Here is a 19,779-nt window from a genome sequence, read left to right as displayed (position 1 = left end):
CCTTCAGCCTCCTTTACACGTCTTCGCAATTCTATCCCGACCCTCTACTCCTCTCCCTGGCTTCAATCCTCTATTCTCCTTCCTCACATTCTTTTCTTTCTTTCAATTATTCGACTAAATGTAAGTTATTCTCTTTTTCCTGCAGTTTCCTTCTTTACTCAAACCTTCCTACTACTCTCTCTCATATTCCCATCAATATGTTCGACTTGCTTTCTCCAATACAGTTTCCTTACTTCCCTTCTCCCTTTGTTCCTTCTTATTCCCCCTATTTAATCTTTTCCCAATACACTCCCCACCAGGGTTCCTCTTCTTGCCTGTCTTTCTTTCTTCCTTGTCTGTTGCTCTCATTCTTAAATTCCTGTTGTCTTCTCACTCACCTCTTGACTCTGATTCACAATCTCTTTCTCCCACACTCATTCTCATACCGACTGGTTCACTTGATTTCTGTGTCTCCACTCCATACCACAGTAACAGAGCTGCCACTCCACTTTCTCCACCCTGGTCTCCTCTCTCTTGGGAGCTTTCGTAGATCCACTGCATGTCGGTTCCTCAACGCGCTGTTTCCCCATCCTGAGGCAGGTGGTATCAACCAAATTACCTCTTTGTATTACTGCCCAGTGGGGTCTGGACTTCTTTTCCCTATTAAGCCCATTCTGGCCTAAGGCCAGGATTCTGATTTTGAAATCAATACCTCTCAGAGAATCAGAGTGGCTGAACTAATTCACAATTTAGTTTTTATCAGTTTTCAAAAAGTAAATAACTGTTTAAATCTGAAGCCACCTTGAAGCTCGGGGCCAAGTCACATTGCCATCCTGGACCACCCTGTGTGTGTTTCTTGGTGTTAAGCGCACATATATTCAGTTCCATTTTGAGTGGTGATGCTTTCACCTACATACAACTTCACTTGAATTGTACCTGGGTCACTAACTTATTGAATTCTGAAGAGAGTTCACGTATGCACTATTACTGACTCATGATTAAGCAGTATGGCGTCAGTTAGCAGAATCCGCCAATAAAAGACCTGATGCATCTTGATATCTGCCAAACGAATACAAACTGATAACAGTAAAGCTGTCACGTGTTAATTTTCACACAGATGACACGGAGGCATATTATTATCCTGGATAAGAAGGCAAATATTCTCCTAGGCTATGGTATTCATAATTGCTTTGCATTTATGTAAATTTATAAAATGAAAAAACATACATGACAGATGGCCACAAATATGCTCAGGTTCTAATTAGATAGATGAGACCTTGATGACAAATATTGCACGTCAATCGGGTCGTGTGAGAAATTGGGTTGTTAGTTGACTGGGGTGTGAGCCCTGGTCAACCAGCAACCACGATTCTTGTCAGGGTGAAGCACAAGCAACCCCAAATTAACCTGTGCTCAACCCCCTGGTAGCTTGGCACAGAGCAGTCAGGCTTAACTTGGAGACAATGCGAAAAATATTTGTGCAGCACTTCAAACAGAAAAACGGTGTAAACATAACACAAAATAGACCCCACACCAAGTTAGAAAAATAGAGCTGAATTGAATAAATGAAACACGAACAAAACAACAAAAATCCAACCAGTACAACCGGAGTTATGAGTTTTTAAAGAATAACGTGTAATGTAGTGCTTAAAAGCTCTTTTGGTTGTTGGTGGCAATAGGAGCAGGAACTACGACTCCCAGGGGGCAAGCTGACCAAGCCCACACCTGGGAACCATCTGCAGCTGACCGGCGCCTACATAGCGCCTCGCCGCTCCCGCTGCAGCGGGAGCCGCTTCGCTCTTTTGGTTGTTGGTGGCAATAGGAGCAGGAACTACGACTCCCAGGGGCCCGCTGACCAAGCCCACACCTGGGAACCATCTGCAGCTGACCGGCACCTACATAGCGCATCATCACCTCCGCTGTCCGCGCGCCGGGCGAAGCCCGGGCCAAGGGCGGGCCCGTTAAAGACCGGTTAAGGACGGGACGGGCCACCCCTCTTACATCTTTATACGCGGGGACCCTCTTGTAAGTACTTTATTTGTATTTTCGTCTTACCTGCAACAATATGGCAGCTAAGGAGGGTAGGAACAAGGCGGCCAATGTAAACCTAACTGGCACCATGGACAATTTCATCGTCAGGGTTAATTCTGTTATATACCAGGGAATTACGCTGATGGAGAGGCGGGTCTCACAGGACCTAGCAATTGCCAGAAGATCATCAATGGGGTATATTGCCAATGCACGGACACCAGAACACCATGGTTCCAATCAGTGGCATCGGTGTATCCGTGATACCCGAATCACCAAATGTTCATTTGGCAGTTCGTGACCTGGATCATTTTTCCACAGGGGACCAGTCTACGGTCTCTGAATTACTACTGATGACACCCCTCAAGCTACCTATTGTGGCTAGTCCCGTTAAGGAGTACAACACCAGGCAACTACGAGAGAGACGCCAAGGGGCTATCCCAAAGCATAAGCAAGGGCAGGTTAAAGACACTGGTGGAAAGAAAGGGAAGTTGACCAAAAATACCCGAGTAACTACTGTTGTAGGAGACCAATCTGCCGCGATTACTTCAGTAATTGTAGCCGCACCTAGTGAAGACCAAACACCCATGAGAGTGGTACCCCAGGCGGAGGCAGGAGGCAAGAGCCCAGGGAGTTCAGCGAGAAGGGCGGGGATGGAGGATCCCTTATTGGTCAAAATGGGTGATCTATTGAAATCCTTTCTTCGCCCAGTGGAAGCTAGACTAACCAATATTGAACAGCAATTAAGTAAGATTGAGCTTGCGTCATTGAGAACTGCTGACTCCCTAAAGAAGGTAACTACCCCGAGGGTCAATGTTCCTTCAAACGACTCCCGGGGAGGGAATGTCGCTAATGATCGGGTAATCCCGCTAGCTCCGACTACTGTTTCGCAGGCTCCAGTTGTTCCTCCAACTAAGGTACCTGCGGTACTAGTAGTTAATAAACCAACTGAGTGCAAACTAGCTCAGCCGAAAGAGGGAGATGGGGATCCTGTAGTCCAGGCTCCTGGGGGGGTAATTAACATCGATTTGCCCCCGGAAGTAAGCCCTTATCTGGTGGTTTTAGCAGCGGTCCCGGTTTTGAGCAAACCCGGCCAAGAATCATTTATGACCTTGAGGAACAAAGTAGCTGATTGGTTAAACAAATATAGACCATTACCAAGGCACATCTCGAGCAAAATACTCATGGTACGAAGGGTGTCCTGGGTGGGACATATGGCTAAGGATATCAGGGGGGATTGTGTTCTCGTTAATTTCAAAGATGCTAGGACAGTGGAGTACATTTGTAACTGGAAATACTATAGCCTAGGAGCTTCCATCTTATCCCTCCCATTGTCCTATTTTTATCCCCGGGACTATTTTCCTTCTGTAGATGTTGGGTGGACACTAGTACAGCGGAATGGGAGGGGACTGATTAACGGGGGCAGGCTGAAGTCGTCACCAGTCCCGAGCCAAACCTCCACTCAAAATCGGTTTGGCGGTCTGGAGGCCGTTGACTGACTTCAGGCTCACGAAGGGGTACCTATAAACACTTTTGCACCCCCAGCAGTAGTATTGTTAGCCCATCTAAACCAGCCTTGTGTCCAGGTCCTGAATTGCCAACTACTGCTCCAGTGACTTTGGGGGTTCATAAAGAGAATGGACGGGCCACCTATTTATCCCAAGGTGGCATGACCCCATGCAGAGGTTCTACTGGGAATTTTAAAATCGCTTCTTGGAATATAGCGGGTCTACGTAACAAGCTGTGTCTTCCGGACTGGAATACTTTTATCGATGATTATGATTTGTGTGTATTCCAGGAAACATGGAGTCTTGAGTTACTGTATAAGCCCGGTTACTCTTGCTTCCATATACCAGCTATCTCTTCTGGACACGGACGCCCATCTGGAGGACTCATGGTCTTGGTTAAGGCTGCGCTTAATTGTAAAATCGTCCACCATCCCTCTCCAACACCAGACCTAATGAGACTAACAATTAGGGGCATAAAGGGCAATATCACCTTAGAACTCTTTAACATCTATGCAAGAGGTACACAAGGGGGGGAAAAATCTTCAACTATTTCCATCTTGTCTGAAGTGCTCCTCACCTGCCCCTCTGACTCCTTCATCTTGATTGTCGGCGACATAAACTGTACGTTGGAACCTCTGGCAACTGATGACATTCTGGGAACCCATGATGAAGATGCAAGATGGGGTATACCTTCAGTGTCGATTTTGCCAGTGAAGAAATTGTCGCCGGTGGTCATTCAATTGAATGCCCTAACGCTGGAACTTGGTTTAAGAGCTGTTAATGGGCGCACACCCTCCGATGTCTTGGGAGCTAATACATATAACAGGGTGTCATGTCCGAGCAGAATTGATTATATATTGGTTGATAAGAGGCTATGGAAATATGTGAGTGATATGATTGTTATACCATCTATTGATAGTGATCATAATCCTCTATCTCTTTCCATGTTGGAACTGTGGCAAAACACGGAGCACTGCCCTATTGCTAATGGAGAAGTGGTTTAACAAGGATTGTAGGAGGAAAAATATAGCATTGATACTTGCCATCAAATCCCACAATACTGTTGAGGTGCGTATGGCGAGACTACAGTATAGACGAGCCATCATAGAGGCGAAAAGGGCATATGAAGAATCACACTGGACTAGCCTAAAGACAGCGAGCCAGTCTAAGAACGGCGAGCTCTTTTGGACCCTGGTAAGAAGATCCAATGGCCGTGACCCCGATCAAATCCCTAACCATATTACTGATGGGGAGTGGTTTGATCACTTTAGGAGACTCTATGCAGGAGACGAGATCTTGGAGAGAAGTGGGTCCTTTAGTTGCCCTATGGTATCTATTCCGATCCCCTTGGGCCCCTTTGACCCCATAGGAAAAAATGAGGTGGTGGCGGCCATAAACAAAATTGTTACAGCTAAGGCCCCGGGCCAAGACGGTATACCGGGAGACTTATTTAGAGCAAACGGCGAGCAATGGGCCACCTATTTTGTATTCCTGATTAATGCTTTGCTTGAAGGATCTCCAGTCCCAGACTCCTGGAAGGGAGCAGAAGTGATACCTATTTATAAGAAGGGGTCCAGGGGGGACCCTGCCAATTACCGCCTCCTGGAGAGGATCCTTTCGTGGGCCGAGGAGAATAATATTATCTTGCAATTCCAGGCCGGGTTTAGGGCATGCACAAGCACAATAGACCAGGCTTTCAGGCTGGTACTTCTATATTGGAAGGTGGCAACCATTGGCAAAGGCTGTCTTTATCTAGCATTTATCGATCTGAAGACCGCCTTTGACCTGGTTCCCCGAGACCGCCTATGGTTGGTCTTGCAGGAGATGGGGTTTCCCCCGCCCATCTTGAACCTCCTGGTCTGCATGCATGATGGAAACTATGCACGTATTAGATGGGGCACTCAGGAACAAAAAACAGATAAAATTCCCGTGAACAGAGGTGTCCGCCAGGGATGCGTATTGGCGCCAACCCTGTTCACGTTGTTTGTGAAGGGGGTTGTTTCCTTTTTATCTGAAATCAATGCCGATGCTCCCATTTTGGCAGGTGTTAAAGTCCCCGCATTACTTTTTGCGGACGACACACTGCTGGTATGAAAAACCCCAGCGGGACTACAGAAGTTATTAGATCGGTTCTGCCTCTTTTGTAAGGTGAGGGACCTAGTAATCAACACTTTGAAAACAAAGCTCCTTTATTTCAACCCTAGTAGGTTGTCTAAATCCACCCTTTTACTTGATGGTGTACCTCTAGAGCGTGTGAAAGTTTTTGATTACTTGGGGATTAGAATTTCAGATAACCTGAAGTGGCAGCCGCACATTGAAAAAATGGCCCTAAGCCATAAGAGGGTAGTGGGTGTGATAGGGAGGGAACATCGCGCTTCAACCTCCAGGCCCATCGCCCCAGCTCTGGAGATTTACGCTGAAAGGCTGTGGGCTGTGCATTATATGGAGCCGAACTCTGGGGCTTTGGAAACGTAGACATGCTTGACACGGCAGAAAAAGAGTTCTTCAGAGAGCTTGCCTCGCTTACCAGGGGGACCCCCACTAAGCCACTTTTGAGTGATTTAGGTTGTCCCTCAATCAAGGATTTAATCACCTTGCGTCACCTCCTTTATTGGGCTTGACTATGGTGCACCCCCGAGTTATCCAGATATGCTGATGGCCTTAGAGAAGTAATGAATCTACAGGGATCTCATAAGATTGGTTGGCTAGCGAATGTAAAAAGGCTCCTTTTGGCCACTGGTCCTAAAACTGTATGGGAGTCAGGGATCCCGCTGTCCAAAAGAGAAACTAAGAGAGCATTTTGGGCATGGATCGATAACCAGGAACATAGAGATCCCAATCTAGGTAGACTGACTGACGAGTTTCGCCAACATAAGCTGGTGCCTCGCCTTGAGCTCTACCTAGACTTTATCCAGAAACCGAGAGATAGGGCCCTTTTTATCCAGTTCAGATTAGGCTCTCTCCCTGTTCGTGAACGCAGGAGTAAATGGAGCCCTCCCCACCAAACACCTGTTGATTGCCCACACTGTGTAGGTGTAGTTAAAAATATTCCACACCTTTTTTTTGTATGTTCGGCTTATATTAAACCCAGAATGAAATGGTTAAAACCTGTGTGCCGACAGCTTGAAATCAGGAATCACTCTACTGCTCTCAGAATCCTCAAAACAGAAACAAATACAACCTTAGCCTGCGGGTTGGCAACATTTCTAAGCTGGGCTTGGCTCATAAGATTAAAAGCCCTACGATGAATGTGTATGATTATTAATTTTTAAGTCTTTATCAAAGCTGTTTTAGTTTAATACGTTTGTACTCTTCCATTGTAAAAATGATTATTAATGTAATTTTTCTTTTTCTTTTTGTTTTCTTTTAACTATATTTATTATGAAATGTGTTTTTAAATGTATAATTGCTTTTAAGATATTTTATATCGAAATAAAGCTTTGTTGACTGACTGACTGATAAAGCGCCAACTTCAGCTATATGGTCATGTTGGATTGAGTCACAGTCAAACGTTCGTGCCAACCACAATGGAATGCTGATTGTCTAGTCTCAGATTAGTCCCACTGAAGTTTTACCTTCTCAAGTTTAGCGCCATGAGTCCTGTTCCTGTTGGCTGTACCCTGCAAGAAGTCGACGATGCAGTGCAAAGGGGCGGGCTGGCAGCCCTTTGTGCTGATTATCGGTGAGAGCAGCGCAGTCTCATTGCAATTAGGCCTGTTCACAGTTATGAAGAGCCCAAAAAGCTTGATGTAAGCTCACTGAGCCACAGCAAGGGCCCAGGACCTGATGGGCTCCGGAACTCACTACAGCTGGGGGGAAACATCCTTTACAACGGAACCGCTACAACGCGCTACCGTTACGACGCAGTTTTAACAACGAAAGTCGTTACGACTTTCGCTGGAGGGCGCTCTAGGATAGGGGATAGTTTAATTTACTATCCAACACCTTCCCTACTATCCACGGGGACTGGTGTTGGAATAGTAAATTAAACTATTCACTATCAGCGCCCCCCCAACGCAAGTCATTGTAACGACTTGCGTTATTAAAACTGCGTCCTAAAGGGACACGTTGTAACGGTACGCGTTGTACAGTCATACATCCCAGCTGGGTCCAGGAGCTGTGTGGGGAGCCTTGTATGTCCCTAAGGCTCAGATCAGGGGATCATTAGACTAGCCCTTGGAGTCACTCTGGAGTCCTAGGTTCAAGATGCGGTTACAGGTCCAGTTCTTCCGCGCTATGCAAGAGGGCAGCAGGCAGGAGGTCAGCACAGTAGGGCAGTACCCCATTCAGAGTAGCAGTCCAGAAGAGTGGCAGTCTGTAGGAGAGTGGGGTCTGCAATCCTATGGTCACCCCAGATTTTTGCTTTTTGCTTCACTGGTTTACGACTTTCCCTGGCTGTGGGCCTGCTAATCAGACCCACAGCCTAGCTGTTCTCTCTCTAAATTAACAACCATGTACTTTAGGTGCATTTACCAATTGGTACTGGGCCACCTTATCAGTCCCTGTACCCAGGGCATAGGTGTATCCAGGGCCTACCAGGGGCTGAAGCATGTATTATGCCACCCCTGGATGGCCATCTAAAACTGACACAACTGGCTGCATGACAGCTGGGGCAAGGTGTTGTAAACACCCTTTGCTGTAGATATAGTATACCTATATCTAACCCTAAAATGGACACATATATTCCTATCAGTCACTCCTATGGAAGGCCTTATCAATCCTGAAGGCAGAGTGCTTGGAATTATGTGAGATGGTGCTCTGGCATGAGCTGAGCCCGTTTGCAGCTAGCGGAACCAAGTCCTAATACGTGTTCCATGATAACGCTATACCATATACTCTTAAGTGCATTATCAACCATCGCGGTTAAATGCTAACTCTGGTATAACATTATCAAAACATGTCGAGTAAGGTGTCATACGAATTGGAATACTACCCCCTCGCCAATTCTGGCGACGGGGGTAGCATTCCACCCTTCGAGAGGGGCACGACATGTATGTAACTGTGAACCCCGGTTAAAGTTACCTCGAGCCTTGGCATCACAAAATGGATGCTGCCACCAGAGACACAAGTCTGACCTCCTGCTGCTGGGAGTCCTTCCAGCGAGGGCGGCTTGGACAAAGGGTTTCCTGCCTTGGGAGGTGCTAGCACCACCCCAGACAGGATTTTGTGTATTGGGGAGGATAGGCCTGAAAGGAATGAGACATGCCTGGGGCACACAATGTGCCCTGTGCATACACCGGTTCAAACCAGTTGCTGGGGCATCCCTGCCCCAGCTCTGGCAGGAAACCGGACAAAGGATAGGGGGTGTAGCCACCCCTCTTCCTGGTCCCACCCAGGGGAGGGACCTAGTCAGTAGTGCAGCCCCCTTTAGCAAGATAAAGGTAGTAGCTGGTCCCATTCCAAATTAGATTATCCTGAACAATTCTACAAGAAGAAACTCTGGACTTCGACGTTCTGCTCCACAGAAGACTGAAGAATCTCCCTTGTGGACAAGGAGTGTCCACCCTGCAACTGCAGGCACCATCAAGCATCCAGCAGCTTCACTTTGTCGTCTTCCCTCGAGGATCCAGACTTCAGAGCCCAAAAAGACCCAGATTCCCAGACCTCTCCGACCTCAACTCACATCTGCAGCAAAGCTGAGACCCGTGGGTGTGACGAGACACGTGGGACCGGCCATCTTGAACGAACCTGCACTTCGCTTCCAGCATGACTCCCGAGGTAAACTCGACCAAGTGCTTTGGGGATTGAGAAGCCCCAGCCCCGAGCAGCCCCTGCACCGAAGATCAGCCCTCCAGCATCCACGAGATCTGTGTGGGGCCCTTCTGCTTGTCTGCTGCTCGACGCATTGTCTGGTCACTTGCCGGCTGGCTAGTGGCCTCCTAGATGATAAACCTTTGAATATTTGCTGCTGGTCTGGTTGCTCCAGACTGGCCCTTGTTCCCTTCAAAAAGAGGGGCACCCCGGACTCTCCGGGTCCGCACCAGATGTCTTTTCCCTTCACCGCGTGGGTTGCCTTTGCCAAGGCCTGTTGACTCCAATTCCGGATCCGACACCGCCGACAGCGAGAGCCTGTGTGGGACAGCTCGTGCCTCCATCCTGGTCATCGAAGACACCTCCTGGTCCACGTGGCTGCAGAGTCAAGCGTCCACTCTTCACCTGATCACGACGACAGCACCTGGTTCCTTCCTGGTTCCACACCGGTCACTGGCTAGTGACTTTGAACACTGTCCCCTCTGCTTTTAGGTCCTCTTCTTCACCGATCCACCCTTAGATCGCACCGGACATCTTCCTCCTGGTCGCCTGCAGCATCTTTTCTTTCAGGCTCCATTGACTTCAACGCGAGAACCCGACACACTTTGGCACCTATGCACCCGCAGCCCGTGGGTGAGGTAACGAGAGCATTTCGGTGCTCAAGTGTAGTTTAACTGTCCTAGTGTCCCGTTCCACAGTCGTTTTAGTCCTACCTAGTCAGGATTGTCCGTACTCACCTTTTTACTTGAACTGTACTGTCCATAGACGTTGTTACGCATCTCGCGTGTGAGTTCACACTCTGCACACGCGTTCCGTGGGCCTCCTATTACTTACCTGAAGCTAGTGTAGCGTGGTCCCATCGATCCTACAGCCTCTGGACAGCTCCATTCCTTTTATCGACTTTCACATTCCACTTACTTAGTATATGGTTTGTCGTGCCCCTAGGGCACCATTGTAATTTTGTGCAACTTGTCGTATTTTTCGTAAAGAGATTGTCATGTGCTTAGCCCTCTGACCGCATAAAGAGTTCAGAGGTGTTGTTATTAATAAATATACTGTTTATTTTCATAACAACCTGTGTGGTGTCCTTTCATCTGGTATTCAAGGGGTTATATTGTGGTAAAACAGCTGGCTTCACATGCCAAAAGAGTTTAGCCTAAGACTGCTTTGTCCATGCTACCATTAGGATAGCTGGTCTATATGGTTGACTTAAAACCAATCACCATAAGGGTTGTTTGGACTGATACAAGGTGATCACTAGAACTAGTGAGCATCATATATCAGGCCAACTTCTCACATTGGTGTGCAGCGGTTGGGATTTGAGCTTGCTGTTGTTTTTACCACATATAATCTTGAAATATCATTTGAAAGATCACATGAGGTACCTAGGTACATATAACAAGCTTAGAAATACTCTGAGGTCTACTGAACCAGCTGTTGTAGTAGAAAGGGCCTAGCACACCCTGACTACAACTCTTAGCAAGGGATCAGTAGGAAAACCCATAGTGTAGGTAGGTGCATCACTTACACGTCACTAGAAAGCATGTCTACCCATGGAGAGACTTCAGAGACTCCCCTAGTGGTTAGTGACCCTCCACAGGTCCTTTCCAGATATGCAGCTCTCAGTTTCCAGGAGATGAGACAATTGTGTACCTCCAGGAAATTGAAACAGAGTTCTAACCCTACGACTCCTTTTCTGTTAGGTCTCTTAGAGACATATGATGCCAGAAGGGCTGCTAACACAGACCCCTCTAATCCAGATAGGAGCATGCCCCCCTTAGAAGGTACTCGTGGTGATCCAGATCTCCCTGAAACAGAAGATGTAGATGAGGAGGAGGAGGATGAGGAACTCTCTGGGGATGAGGCAGACAAAGGTTCTGTGATAGTCATCAGACTCACAAGGGCCAACTTAGACCTACATAGGAAAGGTACTGGGGGACTCCCAGTGCTGAACCTAAGCAGTCCTAACCATGGAGTTAGAAGAGATAGGTCTCATTCTAGGGACTCCATTAGATCTGTGCACTCTCGTGCCTCTCATGCATCTGCTCAGAGGAGGATGACTTCCCCTCAGAGGAGAGAGCATGAGGCAAAGATGAAGGAAGCTAATCTGAGGATCCAAAGGGAAGAACTTGCCCTTGCCAATGAGAAGCTTGCCTTTGCTAGAGAGCAACAGTTGAGTGGGGTAGTCCCCACTGGTGGCAGCAATATCCCTCTGGATAGAGACAGGAGTTTTGATAATAGACACCTGAGTAAAATAGTGCCCTCCTATAAGACAGGAGATGATATCCACAAGTGGATAACTGCTTTGGAGAGAGCCTGCAAAGTACAGCAGGTACCCCAGAGTCAGTGGGCAGCTATATTGTGGCTCTCCTTTGAAGGTAAAGGTAGAGACAAGCTCCTCACTGTTAGAGATGAGGATGCTAATGATTACCAAGTCTTGAAAACTGCACTGATTGATGGGTTTGGCTTAACAACTGAACAGTACAGGTTGATGTTCAGGGATACCCAGAAAACTCAGGCTCAATATTGGACAGACTTTGTCGATTGTGCCACTAAGGCTCTGGAGGGCTGGTTGCTGGGAAGTAAAGTTACTGATTACACAGGATTGTATAATCTAATTATGAGAGAGCAAATCTTAAATAATTGTCAGAACCAGTTGTTGCAACAGCACTTGATTGACTCAGATCTGACCTCTCCCCAAGAATTGGGAAAGAAGGCAGACAGATGGGTCAGGACAAGGGTCAAGCAGCAGAACCAGAACCAGGGTGGTGGCCAGAAGAAAGCAGACCAGAAGGGTAATGAGAATAAGCAAAATGACCAGAAGTCTTCAACAGGGCCCCAACCACTTAAGGAGGGTGGGTCCCAAACTTCCCAAAAGAAGAAGAATGATGGTCCTAAGAAACCATGGTGCCAATACTGTAAAAGTAAGACTCACTGGTTTAGTGAGTGCATCAAGAAAGGCCAAATTCCTACCACTACTGTCCCTAAGACACCTGCACCCCCTAGTACAGTTAGTAGTGGTAGTGTACCTCCAAAGGCTATAGTTGGGTTAACCCTGGGAACTGAGGTGGGTTCTGACTTAGTCAGAATTCCTACTCAGGCAGTTCTTGTTTGTACTGGGGACATGGATATGACCCCTACTGTAAGTCCTAGTACTCTGGGCAAATACAGACAAACGCCTTTAATTAATGGAAAGAATGGCTCAGGCCTCCAGGGACACATGTGCCAGTGTCACTATGGTGACACCAACATTTGTGGACCCTGACAAGATCATGCTAGGTTCAGATTACCTAGTGACCAATGCTAGCAATGTCACTACCAATCACAGTATGGAAGTTGTTAATTTCTCCTGGGGAGGGGTAACTGGCCTCAAAAGGGTTGTAGTTAGTTCAGACCTCCCAGTAGATTGTCTTTTAGGCAATGATTTGGAATCCTCACTGTGGTCAGATGTGGAGTACAGGACTCATGTAGAAATGCTAGGTCTCTCCTCACATGTCCTTGCTGTGACTAGGTCACATGCCAAGAAATGCCCAGCTGAACAAGTTCTGGATCCTGGAAGAATGGACCAGACACTACCCAAGAGAAGGAATGGTAGGGTTAATGCAGAGCCTTCCCCCCTGCCTCAGGTTGAGGATCAGCGTTCTCAGGAGGCTGACCCAGAGACCCCAGAAGGAACTGTCCTAGAAGAGCTTGAACCTGATCAGGTTGAGTTTCTTGGGACAGGGGGACCTTCCAGGGCAGACTTGAGGCAGGCCCAATTAGACTGCTCCTCTCTTGAACCCCTCAGACAGCAGGCTGCTGCTGAGGCTGCAGGGAATGCTACAGGTGCCCATAAGGTATATTGGGAAGATGGACTCCTATACTCTGAGGCAAGAGACCCCAAGCCTGGTGCTACCAGGAGGCTGGTCATCCCCTTGTCTCTTAGAGGTTTCCTTCTCACCTTAGCCCATGAGATTCCCCTTGCAGGTCACTTAGGCCAGAACAAGACTTGGGACAGGCTTGCCCCACACTTTCACTGGCCTCATATGTCTGAAGACACTAAAGAGTTGTATCGCTCATGTGTCACCTGTCAAGCCAGTGGCAAATCAGGTGGCACAACAAAGGCCCCCCTTATACCACTACCTGTGGTGGGGGTACCCTTTGAAAGAGTGGGGATAGACATTGTTGGACCAATGGACCCCCCAACAGCATCTGGGCACAGATTTATATTGGTGGTAGTGGATCATGCCACCAGGTATCCAGAAGCTATTCCCCTTAGGACCACTACAGCTCCTGTTGTGGCCAGGGCCCTACTTGGAGTTTTCTCCAGAGTGGGGTTTCCTAAGGAGGTTGTCTCTGACAGAGGTGCAAACTTCATGTCAGGATACTTGACTGCTATGTGGAAGGAGTGTGGTGTCAATTATAAATTCACCACACCCTATCACCCACAATGCAATGGGCTTGTTGAGAGATTCAACAAGACCCTCAAAGGGATGATAAAAGGGTTACCTGAAAAGCTCAGGCGAAGATGGGACATCCTTTTACCCTGCCTCCTGTTTGCTTACAAAGAGGTCCCACAGAAGGGGGGTTGGTTACAGCCCTTTTGAGCTTCTGTTTGGGCATCCTGTAAGAGGACCCCTATGTCTGGTGAAGGAAGGATGTGAGTTACCTCTCAAAAAGCCTAAACTTGACATAGTGGACTATGTACTTGGTCTCCGCTCCAGGATGGCAGAGTACATGGAGAAGGCATCTAAAAACCTGGAGGCCAGCCAAGAACTTCAAAAAGCTTGGCATGACCAAAAGGCTGTCCTAACTGTGTACCATGCAGGACAGAAGGTGTGGGTGTTGGAGCCAGTGGCCCCAGCAGCTCTCCAAGACAAATGGTCTGGACCCCATACCATCATTGAGCAAAAGGGAGAAGTCACCTACTTGGTAGACATGGGAACTCCCAGGAGCCCCCACAGGGTGCTTCATGTAAACAGGCTCAAGGCATTTGTCAACAGGGAGGACATGGGCTTGCTTATGGCCACAGATGAGGGGCAGGAGGAAGAGAGTGACCCTCTACCAGACCTGCTCACTCAGAACCCTGATGATGGGTCAGTAGATGGTGTAGTCTTTTCTGACAGCCTCTCTGAACATCAACAAGAGGATTGTAAACAGGTTCTTCAATCCTTTAGACAAATGTTCTCACTGACCCCCAGTCAGACAAACTGGTGCACCCATGAGGTGGACACTGGTGACAGTCTGCCTGTCAAGAGTAAAATCTACAGGCAACCTGACCACGTCAGGGACTGCATAAAGAAAGAAGTTCAAAAAATGTTGGAATTGGGAGTCATTGAACCCTCAGAGAGCCCTTGGGCTAGTCCTGTAGTTCTAGTGCCTAAACCTCACACCCAGGATGGTAAGAGAGAGATGAGGTTTTGTGTAGACTACAGGGGTCTCAATGCTGTCACTAAGACAGATGCCCATCCAATACCTAGGGCAGATGAACTGATAGACGAGTTGGCTTCTGCAACTTTCTTAAGTACATTTGACCTAACTGCTGGCTATTGGCAGATCAGGTTAGCTGAGGATGCCAAGGCCTAAACAGCATTTTCTACCCCAGGAGGTCATTACCAATTTGTGGTGATGCCCTTTGGTTTGAAAAATGCACCTGCCACTTTTCAAAGGTTGGTGAACCAAGTTCTCACTGGGTTGGATGACTTCTGTGCAGCATATCTAGATGATATTGCTGTCTTTAGCTCCACCTGGGAGGATCACCTGATCCACCTGAGGAAAGTTTTGGAGCCCCTGAAAAAGGCAGGCCTCACTATCAAGGCTACTAAGTGCCAGATAGGGCAGAGTCAGGTTGTGTACCTGGGCCACCTTGTGGGTGGAGGCCAGGTTTAACCCTTGGAGAGCAAGATACAGGCCATAAAGGACTGGGCTCCTCCAACCACCCAGACACAGGTCAGAGCTTTCTTGGGCCTGTCTGGTTACTATAGGAAGTTTGTCAAAAATTATGGGTCCATTGTGACACCACTTAATGATTTGACAAGCAAGAAAATGCCAAAGAAAGTTCAGTGGACAGTTAGCTGTCAAAAGGCATTTGATGACCTAAAGCAGGCCATGTGTACTGCACCTATTCTCAAGAGTCCTGACTACTCCAAAACCTTCATTGTCCAAACAGATGCATCTGAGTTGGGTGTGGGAGCTGTTCTATCTCAACTGAATATTGATGGTCATGACCAGCCCATTGCTTTTATAAGCAGAAGGCTGACCCCTAGAGAGAAACGTTGGTCAGCTATTGAGAGGGAGGCCTTTGCTGTGGTTTGGGCCCTGAAGAAGTTGAGGCCATACTTGTTTGGAACTCACTTCAAGATTCAGACCGACCATAAGCCCCTCTTATGGCTAAATCAGATGAAGGGTGAAAACCCCAAACTTCTTAGGTGGCCCATTTCCCTACAGGGGATGGACTTTACAGTGGAGCACAGACCAGGGACTGACCATGGCAATGCAGATGGTCTCTCCAGGTATTTCCACTTAGAACAGGAAGACTCACCTGGTCAAGGTTAGTTTAATGTCCCTAAGTTTGGGGGGGGTTATGTAGGAGAGTGGGGTCTGCAATCCTATGGTCACCCCAGATTTTTGCTTTTTGCTTCACTGGTTTACGACTTTCCCTGGCTGTGGGCCTGCTAATCAGACCCACAGCCTAGCTGTTCTCTCTCTAAATTAACAACCATGTACTTTAGGTGCATTTACCAATTGGTACTGGGCCACCTTATCAGTCCCTGTACCCAGGGCAAAGGTGTATCCAGGGCCTACCAGGGGCTGAAGCATGTATTATGCCACCCCTGGATGGCCATCTAAAACTGACACAACTGGCTGCATGACAGCTGGGGCAAGGTGGTGTAAACAACCTTTGCTGTAGATATAGTATACCTATATCTAACCCTAAAATGGACACATATATTCCTATCAGTCACTCCTATGGAAGGCCTTATCAATCCTGAAGGCAGAGTGCTTGGAATTATGTGAGATGGTGCTCTGGCATGAGCTGAGCCCGTTTGCAGCTAGCGTAACCAAGTCCTAATAACTGTTCCATGATCACGCTATACCATATACTCTTAAGTGCATTATCAACCTCGCGGTTAAATGCTAACTCTGGTATAACATTATCAAAACATGTCGAGTAAGGTGTCATACGAATTGGAATACTACCCCCTCGCCAATTCCGGCGACGGGGGTAGCATTCCACCCTTCTAGAGGGGCACGACATGTATGTAACTGTGAACCCCGGTTAAAGTTAACTCGAGCCTTGGCATCACAAAATGGATGCTGCCACCACAGACACAAGTCTGACCTCCTGCTGCTGGGAGTCCTTCCAGCGAGGGCGGCTTGGACAAAGGGTTTCCTGCCTTGGGACGTGCTAGCACCACCCCAGACAGGATTTTGTGTATTGGGGAGGATAGGCCTGAAAGGAATGAGACATGCCTGGGGCACACAAGGTGCCCTGTGCATACACCGGTTCAAACCAGTTGCTGGGGCATCCCTGCCCCAGCTCTGGCGGGAAACCGGACAAAGGATAGGGGGTGTAGCCACCCCTCTTCCTGGTCCCACCCAGGGGAGGGACCTAGTCAGTAGTGCAGCCCCCTTTAGCAGGATAAAGGTAGGAGCTGGTCCCATTCCAAATTAGATTATCCTGAACAATTCTACAAGAAGAAACTCTGGACTTCGACGTTCTGCTCCACAGAAGACTGAAGAATCTCCCTTGTGGACAAGGTGTGTCCACCCTGCAACTGCAGGCACCATCAAGCATCCAGCGGCTTCACTTTGTCGTCTTCCCTCGAGGATCCAGACTTCAGAGCCCGACAAGACCCAGATTCCCAGACCTCTCCGACCTCAACTCACATCTGCAGCAAAGCTGAGACCCGTGGGTGTGACGAGACACGTGGGACCGGCCATCTTGAACGAACCTGCACTTCGCTTCCAGCATGACTCCCGAGGTAAACTCGACCAAGTGCTTTGGGGATTGAGAAGCCCCAGCCCCGAGCAGCCCCTGCACCGAAGATCAGCCCTCCAGCATCCACGAGATCTGCGTGGGGCCCTTCTGCTTGTCTGCTGCTCAACGCATTGTCTGGTCACTTGCCGGCTGGCTAGTGGCCTCCTAGATGATGAACCTTTGAATATTTGCTGCTGGTCTGGTTGCTCCAGACTGGCCCTTGCTCCCTTCAAAAAGAGGGGCACCCCGGACTCTCCGGGTCCGCACCAGATGTCTTTTCCCTTCACCGCGGGGGTTGCCTTTGCCAAGGCCTGTTGACTCCAATTCCGGATCCGACACCGCCGACAGCGAGAGCCTGCGTGGGACAGCTCGTGCCTCCATCCTGGTCATCGAAGACACCTCCTGGTCCACGTGGCTGCAGAGTCAAGCATCCACTCTTCACCTGATCGCGACGACAGCACCTAGTTCCTTCCTGGTTCCACACCGGTCACTGGCTAGTGACTTTGAACACTGTCCCCTCTGCTTTCAGGTCCCCTTCTTCACCGATCCACCCTTCGATCGCACCGGACATCTTCCTCCTGGTCGCCTGCAGCATCTTTTCTTTCAGGCTCCATTGACTTCAACGCGAGAACCCGACACACTTTGGCACCTATGCACCCGCAGCCCGTGGGTGAGGTAACGAGAGCATTTCGGTGCTCAACGGTAGTTTAACTGTCCTAGTGTCCCGTTCCACAGTCGTTTTAGTCCTACCTAGTCAGGATTGTCCGTACTCACCTTTTTACTTGAACTGTACTGTCCATAGACGTTGTTACGCATCTCGCGTGTGAGTTCACACTCTGCACACGCGTTCCGTGGGCCTCCTATTACTTACCTGAAGCTAGTGTAGCGTGGCCCCATCGATCCTACAGCCTCTGGACAGCTCCATTCCTTTTATCGACTTTCACATTCCACTTACTTAGTATATGGTTTGTCGTGCACCTAGGGCACCATTGTAATTTTGTGCAACTTGTCGTATTTTTCGTAAAGAGATTGTCATGTGCTTAGCCCTCTGACCTCATAAAGAGTTCAGAGGTGTTGTTATTAATAAATATACTGTTTATTTTCATAACAACCTGTGTGGTGTCCTTTCATCTGGTATTCAAGGGGTTATATTGTGGTAAAACAGCTGGCTTCACATGCCAAAAGAGTTTAGCCTAAGACTGCTTTGTCCATGCTGCCATTAGGATAGCTGGTCTATAAGGTTGACTTACAACCAATCACCATAAGGGTTGTTTGGACTGATACAAGGTGATCACTAGAACTAGTGAGCATCATATATCAGGCCAACTTCTCACACAGTCCTTTCAGCAGAACAGCAGTCCTTCACCCTGGCAGAGTATCCAAAGGTTTAGAAGTATACATAAGAATTGGTGTCTAGGGGCCTCTTTTTTATTTTATACCCTCGTTCCCTGGTAATGGAAGGTGGGAGAAGATCATAGACAGTGACTTTGAAGTGTATTGAATGCCATGTCTCTCCTACTCTGTCTCCAAGCTGGCAGTAGTTGCAATGTAGGGCCATTAGGCCCTTTGTGTGAAGGCAGAGCACAGGCTATTCAGTTGTAAGTGGGACTATACTCAGCTCTGCCCCCATACTGTAACAGATTGCACATCCAGGCACACCTAATCCTTCTGTTTTGCGGCTGTCTGGGAGAAATTCACAAAAAGCTAACTGTCACCTACATCCAGTCATATGACCAAAGACAGGCTACAGGCACAAAAGGGCAGGAAAATGCCAACTTTCTAAAAGTAAAAATAAAAACAGGGGGGGGGACTTTTTTACAGGTTCCACCAAGTTGCACAGCCATGACCTTAATATGAATCCAATTAATTAAATTTCAATCGGTTCATCTTCTTTTTAACTGTTTTTTTATTTCTAAAAGTGGCATTTTCAAAATTGTAATGAAAAATTCGACCTTACCATTTGAAAAGGGTTTATCATTACAATTTCACAGACACCAAACTTGACATGACCACCTGCTCCCATTTGGAAATTGCAGCTTATTAAATGTGATAAGGGATCACCATTGTTATCCTAAGAGAGTGGTAGGCTCACAGGAGTGAAAAACAAATTCAGGAATTTTACAATACCAAGACATGGAAAACTTAAAAGCACATGTCCAACCTTCTAACGACAGAGCACCCTTCCCTGTGGGCTACCTAGGACCTACCCTAGGGGTGACATATGTGTAATAAAATGGGAATTTAAGGCTTGGCTAGGGGATTATAATGGAAAGTCAACATGGTAGTTTGAAATTGCATTCAGGCTGAAGTGGCTGGCCTGGAACATGTTTTATAGCGCGTCTTATGCGGTTGGCACAATACTTTCTGTGACCCACTGGCAGAATTTAATTTACAGTACTCAAACGAGGAACTTACAAGTAAATTAAATATACCAATTGGGTATAAGGCAAATTAACCAGGTTTAAGGGATTTGAGCACAAGCATTTTAGCACTGGTCAGCAATGGTAAAGTGAGTAGAGTCCTAAGGAGAGCAAAAAGAAGTCCAGCAAAAAT

The sequence above is a fragment of the Lissotriton helveticus genome, chromosome 11, assembly GCF_964261635.1.
Source record: "Lissotriton helveticus chromosome 11, aLisHel1.1, whole genome shotgun sequence".
In the NCBI taxonomy this organism is placed as follows: domain Eukaryota; kingdom Metazoa; phylum Chordata; class Amphibia; order Caudata; family Salamandridae; genus Lissotriton; species Lissotriton helveticus.
Note: the sequence above shows the minus strand (reverse complement) of the source record.